Source organism: Lactuca virosa, chromosome 3 (assembly GCF_052849685.1).
Source record: "Lactuca virosa cultivar CGN04683 chromosome 3, Lactuca_virosa_CGN04683_v6, whole genome shotgun sequence".
NCBI lineage: Eukaryota > Viridiplantae > Streptophyta > Magnoliopsida > Asterales > Asteraceae > Lactuca > Lactuca virosa.
In genome coordinates, this window is record NC_136428.1 from 186735553 (window position 1) to 186744779 (window position 9227).

General features: G+C 34.2%; 1 pseudogene across 1 annotated transcript; it reads right to left on the reverse strand.

Moving 5' to 3' along the window:
* Positions 1 to 406: 406 nt before the first annotated feature.
* On the reverse strand, positions 407 to 2366 carry LOC145166867 (transcription factor MYB90-like; annotated as a pseudogene). The gene is made up of 3 exons (XR_013740757.1): positions 1978 to 2366; positions 1694 to 1823; positions 407 to 1381 (listed from the first exon to the last, which is right to left on the reverse strand). The product of XR_013740757.1 is annotated as a transcription factor MYB90-like (transcript).
* Between the last annotated feature and the right edge of the window lie 6861 nt (positions 2367 to 9227).

Here is a 9227-nt window from a genome sequence, read left to right on the forward strand (position 1 = left end):
AATTAAAATAGCTTTGAATTATAGTAGTTAGGCTATTCGAGTGGCAATACAAAGTTATGCATGATGCTGATGTATCCGACCAAAAGACGCGTGAAGACAACCCCTAAGGTTGGTGGGTTGGATGTGACGTGAGTGTGAAGACGGACGAAGACAGAGTTGAGATTGAGTGTATTTTTTTTATACCGTTGCCAGTTCTTTGCTGACCGTTGCATTATAAAAAAAAAACAAAAATCTTTTTCAATTTTAAATTTAATCTCTTTATAGATACATACATTTTACATATTTTTTTGACATCAAATTTAAAAAGAAATGGATTTGTTTTTTTTTCTTTTATGTTTTAAATTTTTATGTTTTTTTAGTAATTTAGGTTTTAAATTTTTATGTTTTTAATTAATTAAATGTGGTTTTATTTTTCTATGTTTTTAAAATATTTATTTATGTTTTAAATTATGTTTTTTTATTTAAATTAATGTTTAAAACAATAAAAAAAAAATATTATAGAGTGGTAGCCGTTTCTAATGTCTAGTGGGTTGGTGGTTGGTTTGTACTAGAGTTGACATGACGTTATGCTGACAGCGTTTTCCGATGGGGTGGGTGTGACCTCCAAAGAGGGTAGAGCGTGTGTGCTCCTGGGTGTTTGACCAAACACCATTCAATGAATTTAAGTGGAAAGCGTCGTCAATATACTTTTTTGGTCATTTCAATGATCAACTCTGCAGTTAATGCCGCACATAATTAATGGAGACTTCTACCTTGCATCCCATCTAATGAATAAAAATGTCCATGTAACATTTGGTGAATAATACTTTATACTTATAGTTTATTTATTTGGTTTATTTCTTGAAATGACTGAAAATGACGTTCGAAAATTACATGCGATTAGAATCAATAATTAGCTTCCACGCAACTTCATCCATTGGAAATTCCATCAACTGATTTTGGCCATCTTCTTGCTCAACAACATTTAATTCATGTCCTGCCACGGGAGAACCACCGAATAACCACCCGAATTTGTCATCTTTCCTTTCAATGTTATCAAATAAATCGTCTAAATACTTTTTACTATTGTCATCAAGTATGTTCAGTGATGAGGTTACCCCTGAGGATATATTCAAGTTGTTATCACCATCATTTGATGTTCTTATTTGGCTACTACCTCCATTAGCCATAATATGTGGGTTGTCACCCATGCATTGGTTTAGGGTATTGAAGAAGGCAAGTGGTTTTTGGCTGAATAACTGCTGTTGTGATGTGTTGTAACGGTTTAGCATCACTAAATTCTTTCTTCGGTTTTTTGGAACGAGGGTGAATATTTGTGTTCCCGTAGTTCTTCACATCATTAGCAGTTCTTCCGGGTATTCTTCCAGCAATCAACGACCATCTAAAATTAAAATTAAAATTTATATTTCAATTTTATTTTTATGAGTTTTACATGCCATAAATAATTTAATAAAACTAAGGGCATCCACAATGCATTGAACTCACCATTGTGGATGCTCTAAGAAGGTGTTTGACAGTTTTTTATTGAATCGGATTTGATTGATTAAGGTCTGACTAGTCATATACAACCCCAAATCTAAGTAAGAGCTATAACAATGTAACATCAAAGAGTTTGAATCTGAACAAATCTAACTCGCCCTCTTACTAGAACTAATAAAAAACATATCAAACAACCCATAAATAAGAAGCTTACCTATTTCCTAATAGCTTGTGAAGCCTTAATATGAGATCAACTTCATCTTCACCAAAATTTCCTCTTTTTATATTTGGCCTGAGATAATTCAATCATCGCAGTCTACAAGTCTTTCTGCATCTGCTTAACCCTGCAAACCTACGTCACATGAAAATATTAATACATCGGACAAACTTATAAAAACAAAACTCGTAGTTCTTCTTTTCTTTTTTTTCAAAAACCACAACAAAGATTTAGGATATGAACGTTTTGCAACACGAAAAAGGTTACAAGAAATTTTATACCTGCTCTAAGAGGAACAAGGTGCCATTTCCCTTCCCCATATTTCTCAATACACTTCTTAAGAAGCGTATCTTCATGAGCAGTCCATGCACCTTTTCTCATTTCTAAACGTGTAGCAATACCTGGTTTCATTTCCTTTGTAGTCTATCCACTTATTCAGTATTGATGTTGTACATACACACATAACAAGGTGAAGTTCTTATTCTAGTGAATCTTTCTTTATATAGTATGAAACACGTACTTATTTCATATATGTGCATACCATCGTCTAATCAATAGCCCTTTTATAGACGAAGATGGAGCTGCATATCTTTTACAGCCCTTCATTCCACATGTATGCATCACTTACGTGCACACTGATTTCTCCACAAAATATATGACTATCCCACAAACCATCGTGCAAGATAGACAAATATGTGATATGTATCATATTCAATAATTGGTTTTAGTAAGTAGATATATAATAGTTGTTTTTTTGAGTAGATTTTTAAAAAAAAAAATTATTTTAAATATTATATATCTAAAATTTTGTGGTTGTATGTATAAAAGAAAGAAGTTGGAGAAGAAAGGACCTAGGTGCAAACTTGCAATTGCCAAAACCTTAACAAAGTACTTATATCCAACGAACTATATATTTTCAAAATATCGAAAAGATTATTTTACATAATTTAACATCTCATAGATAACTGTGTATGAAAAACTTATTCCAAATTGGTCACAAGTCTTTCTATAGCATACCAATTTATAGCAAGACAAGTTTACAGGTATAAGTTTTGTTTAAATTTAAATTTTATTATTGTAATAGCAATTTTTTTCTGCCGTTCCAAAAAAAATTAATAATAATAATAGTAATAATAATAATAATAATAAATACCAATTTTTTTTTATAAATTTGTAGCAACTTTTATTTATAACTTTTAAACTCGTGTTTTTCCAAATTAGTGTTTTCTTATGTATTGATCTTCTAGATTTTTACCTATTTTTTTCATGCATTTTTTTTATTTTTTATTTTACGAATGTTTCCTTACAAATTAGTTTTTGTACAAAGAAACTATTGCATGTTTTTTTAAGAATTATTAAATATTTTTGCAATTTTTCACATGTTTTTTTTACAATCTTTGCTTGTTTAAAAAAATTTAGAAAATAAACTTCTAAAAATTAAAATAAATAATCAAAAAAGCTAATTTTGTTAATAAAAAATTAATTTGTAAAAAAAACATTTAGAAACAAAGATGTAAAAGAAGTTGAGGTGAAGTTGAATGAAAAGATGGGATCAAATTCGTAGATAAGATTAAACCTTGGGTCAAAACTATAAAAAGAAAAAAGTTAAGTAACATGTAAACCTATTATAGCTAGTCATTTGATGCTAACATAGAACTGCTCGTGGGGTCTTTTGGTGTGCATTTGGATCGAACGACTTAGATCCTTGAGTTGTTGATTGGTTCTCGACTCGATTCCTAGCTACAATAATAGAAGAGACTCGTTAGAGCTATCACATGGGATGATCCCCCATAGCAAACCCTCACGATCAAGTCATATTGTGTTTAAATGGAAATGAGTTCTTTAGGATCTTGAGAAACGTCTATGTGAGAAGAGAATTGTATGTGAGAATGAGACTCTAATGTGGAGTTCTCTATTGTCTATCCTCTAAATAGTGGAGGAGGATCTCTATTTATAGAGCTAAAGGAGGGAACATGAAAGGGTCAATGAAGGATAAAAAAGGGGACACAGAGAGAGAATAAGGATACAAGGAATGCTTATAAAACTTCTCTCTGATTAGACAATAACAAGTAGTGGATATAACTTGTTTCTTACTCGAAAGAGTTAGTTAGGTCTAAGTAATGGACCTAACACCATTACGCCGCCAGCTGATTATGGTTGCCATTTAGCTAATTATTTTACACTGGAAGAGATAAGTAGTCATTAGTCATCCTAAAAACTTATCATATGGTTTGTATACCAATAAATCCAATAGTCTGATGTGATTGGATTGCAATCAATGATATTGGACAAATTAACAAAATTTAGAGGCCCTTGACAATGTCCAAATGTTCCTTGCAAGTGTGTCTTGGTCTAGATAGACCACGCTTCTATGTAGAACATGTTGTTGTTTGGTACATGTCATGAAGGTAATCATTATCCTAGCATTTGTGTAAAAGTGTTGGATGTACCCGCAACTCCAACTAAAAAAATGTATTACTCATATTTCATGTTGAAAGTAGGATATCTAAGGCATTAAAGAGAATGTAGTCATTAAGGTGACCCTCATTCTACCTATATGTGAAAGTGTGTGTATACTCCAGTCAATGTAATATTTTACTTTCATGTTCAAAGTAGAGACTCCAAGACACTACAACAAAAATAGTCAAGGAGGTAGTTCTCATTATAGCTTTATATAAAAGCATTGGATGCCTACTATGGGTGATCAGTATGGATCAGGAAATAAATGGTAGCTAGTGCATTTATATTAATGGAAGACAATGACAATTATACTATACGGTTAGTGGAAGTGCATCATGATTTCTCTCATCCTCTGTGAGTTAACCTTAGTTGGCATGTAGGTAACAACAGTCGTCAAAGGTGATCCCAAATGCCATAGTGGCGGCTAGTTTCCTAGTCAAATTAGATAAGGCATATGGTTCCTTGTAACATGTAGATGAGGCAAAGTAGATAATGCGTATGGATTATTCCATCTGCTTGGCAGATTTAAAAGTAACATGGTGAAACCATGAGTTATATAGTACATATGTATGCTTGCTTCTGTTGGTTTATGTAACACCTTATTTTGTAAATGTGTAAGAATAAACTAGGGTGTTATTCATAAAAAAGGGTTGGTTATGTGATATTAACCCTTAGATATGTTGGTGGAATACCATGTTGGAAGGTTATGTAGTTTCGAGAAGATTTGTTGCATTTGTATTCATTTAAATGCTAGACAGTGTTTTAGATTATGGAAGTGAGACTTAAAAGAGTAAAATGATTACATTTGGAGTATATACAAGACAACTTAAAGTACGTGGGCGAAAGTATCAGCTAAAACAGAGTCATTGTGAGGAATTTATGGTCATCTAAAGTAGGTAAGAGAGTACATAGTTGAAAAAAGGAAGAAGGTAACACGCGACGTCATTAAACGAGTGCGTGGAGTGTGCGTATGAGAAAAATAATGCGCCAAGGCCGACTTATTGAATCATCATATAAAAATAAAGAAATCATTTTTTATCCTTATTTCTTATATATACAATATAGAGAACATAGGAGGACGCACTCTGGAGGTTTTAGAGCTTATATTGAAGAAAAAAAAAACAAATAGAGAAAATCAAAGAATTTATCATCCTTGTTTCAATCAAAGTTAAACCCTCTAATCTCTTTAATGAATTTCATTTTTTATTATTGAATTGGAAGATGGTTTATGAACCCTAAGCTCCATATGTTTATATGTTATGAAAATCTTGATGATAGTAATTTAGTCAGTGTAGTAATCACGTTTTCAAGCTTGTTATGCTAAAGTTGTGGTGGCTTTCTTGAAAGTAAAGAACAGGGTGATTCACCTTAAATTGGGTAAATTGTGATCAGGTAAAATTGAGCATGTTTCTTGATGAACTATGACATATAGAGAAGTTGTACGTGGATTATAATTAACTTTGGTAAGGAACTTAAGTCAAGGGATTAAGTCATGTATAAATGACATATATTTTGAAATATGATACACAATATGGTGAAATAACAAATAAGATGATATTGAGTTCATGTGTTAATCAATTAAGACATGTAGATAACTATATTATGGAGTATACATAGTTTCTATAAAATTGGATGTTATGAACTTGATAAAGGTGTTAAATCAAGTTTATAAATACATGAGTTGTACCTTGAGTTATATAACCAAAAAATTATGTGTTATTTTGATAGTATTAGAGTTTATGAAACAAGAGCAGTTAAGAGACTTCATGAGTTGGAATTCCATATACATGAAAATTTTCAAGGTGAGTAACCTTTTTTCCCCTTTGATGAATTGATATGTAATAGTAGTCAAATTTGTGAGAATAACACTATTATTCATATTTAGTGAAGAATATGACAATATTGTGTTAATGAAACTATTAATAGTTATTATTGATTGAAGGGGGTGAGTTTGTATAGTTTAAGTTATAGTTGATCCTTGTTGTATCACATCTTTAGTTTGTATTGTTGAGATTACTAGCAGGTTATTGATATATGGAATAATAAGTTGGTATAATTAAAGTTTAAAACAAATTATTGTTGCAAGGATAAGTAAGTTAAAATAATTGTTAAATCATAACTCTTTATGTCTATATATTGTAACGAGCTATTCATATGAGTTATGACTGTTAGGGGTAATGAACAGTTATAGTTGAATGTAACTAATACCATTGTCAATAATAATTCTAGTTGAATATAACAGATTTCACTGATAATAAAAGTTATAGCCAAATATAACTGTAACATCCAAAAATTTTACGCCAAATTTAAACTTTTTCAACCATAAATAAAAGTCAAATAGTATTGTTTACAAAAATGTTTTCAAATCAATATCCATCAGAGTGTCCCATAAACATATCATAAGGATGAGGAGCGGTACGGTCACGCCTTCGCCTTGCCACGATCTCCTGAAGTACCTGAAACAATAAACTGAAAACTGTAAGCCCGAGGGCTTAGTGAGCTACCCCCAAAATACCAATACCACACTGACAATACCATGTCAGTAACAATCAGTCAATCAATCAATCAATCAACATACATACTGGGCCATCAGCCTGACTGGACCGCCCTACTGGGCCTACAGTCTATCTGAATCTATCCCGAGCCTTCGGCATGACTGGTCCGCCTCGTAGGCCTGCAGTCTCCCCAGACCGCTCATAGGGTATGTTGGCCTTCAGCACAAAGCAGGACCGCCTCAACCCAACCAACAAGTAAATAACCATGTTCGCATAGCTATCATATATTGGCATATACAAACATCAAACATATCTGTCACACTGATCATCAACCATAGAATCCTCTCGTAACTAGAGTACCGACCTAGCAGGTCACTAACATACTAATCCTTACGGATCATAAAAGCATAACATACTGTCTACCCTGATTCCGATCTAGCAGATCAAATCCATATGTAGCATACCATAACAATAACAACTAAAGGGCCGGCCTTGGTGCCGTAGACCCTGTCGATATAGTGAGGATAACTCACCCCGCAGATGTCGACTCAAAAGGTAAACTCCAACTCTCGGATCACTTGACACAGGCTCCACCACCTATGACCATAGTACAATATACTCATAAGTCCTTAACTTTATAAGGTACTCCATAACCCACCAGTCAACCCCTGGTAAAAGTCAAAGTCCTCAGTCAAGGTCAACAGTCCATGTTGACCCCAACTCGCCGAGTACCCTCGACTACTCGCCGAGTTCCTTGAAGCACAATCCAACTCGCCGAGTCATCGGGGTGACTCGTCGAGTTGCTTCGATTCTCTTTCAAATTTTAAGGCCACCCGTCGAGTTCCCTCCTTGCAACTCGACGGATACACACGCATACATATCCTAGGGAAAACTCATCCGACTCGCTGAGTTGTTCTTCAACTCGTCGAGTCTTATGGTAATCTTCATCGGACTCGTCGAGTTGTTCATCCAACTCGTCGACTCCACGACCATCTTCATGTGACTCGCCGAGTCAACCTTGCGACTCGCCGAGTCCATTCAGTCCCTTTTCCATACAGACTTGTTTTGAGCCATGCAGCGGCTCCAAATCACAGATCCAAGCTTCTAGGGCATGCTTATCACGTAAAGTTGCAAACGTTACATGCATGCATGGCTATAAAGGCTCTAAATGCCTATTTTAAGTTCTTAATGGAACTTTATGCTCAAAAAGGGACCTCAATCATTGTGACAACCCGAAATTTCTATTCTGTACAACCATTCAATTCAATAGAAGTCAGAAGTGTTTCTGCTAATTTTCAAGCTTTTTGGAATAAGTTTGAGAGTTTTAAAAGTTAGTACTTTAGGAGATATTAGGAGAGAGGATGCCCTAGGGTTTATTGTACAACAATAAAGTCCCAAAACTCCAAGAGTTTGGAGTTTACGGCCTAAACAAGGGTATTTACGGCCGTAAACCCTAAAGGGGGGGGTATAAATATGACACTTAGTCATTATTTACGACTTTTTCACATTTTCAAGATCCAAGCTCAAATCCTCTCAAGTATCATCCGACTTTTCTTCTTGATCTTCAAATTTGTAAGTGTTTCTAGCATTAAAAAGTTGATATCTTACTTAATCTAGTGATCTTACATGATTCCATCCGTGAAATCATTCCAAAAGTGTAGATCTTCAAGTTTCACCAAGAACACCAAGAACACACACTAGTGTTCTTGGAATTTTAGCACCTTTTCAAGCTTCTACCTAGTAAGTACTCCTACCCTAGTGTATTATAAGACTTGTTACACTTCTAATCATCAAGAAAACACCAATGAAACACAAGATCAAAGGTGTTTACGGTCCAGGATGTTCTTGGACCGTAAACCCTAACAAAGGGGCCAAAGTGTGCCCTAGTCCCTTACCAAGCCTTGGAAACTAGTCTAGATCCCTTCCTTGAAGTGCATAGGACTTAAAAAAACAAAAAGACCATAAACCATTTGGGTTTACGGCCGTAAACCCAAAGAGAAATGGTCCAAGGACCGTAAACTCCACAAAGGAGTGAAATGGTGCCCTAATCTCTTCCAAAGGCTTAGGCATGAAGTAGAAATGCTTCTAATGACTTGTAAAGCTTCAAAACACAACATGGTAAAAGTACCATGAGTTTACAGCCGTAAACTCATGGGTTTACGACCGTAAACTCAAGGGGTGATGGTCACAAAACCATAAACTCCAAAGGAGTTTACCCTTGAACCCTAAACTCAATTACAAAGTCCTACCACCCTTAGATGCAATCCTTAGGACTTATAGCACTTAAATCAAGTGTTTTACATGTCTTAGGATGTCTTAACTTGTTTAATTAGTTGTTTAATGACTAATTGGATACATATATGTGTTATTATATGTTAACTAGGATCCTTGTGTGTGTTCAAGTCTTCACTTGACACTTAGCATCCTATACATTCCGTTCATCCAAACCACTCACTACAGGTGAGGTGATACCCCTTAATTAACCTTTTAAATGTTTTAAATGATTTTATGGGGGGGGGACTACAAGTTGAACAAGTATAGTTATTATATCAATCACATGTGATTAATAACTACCA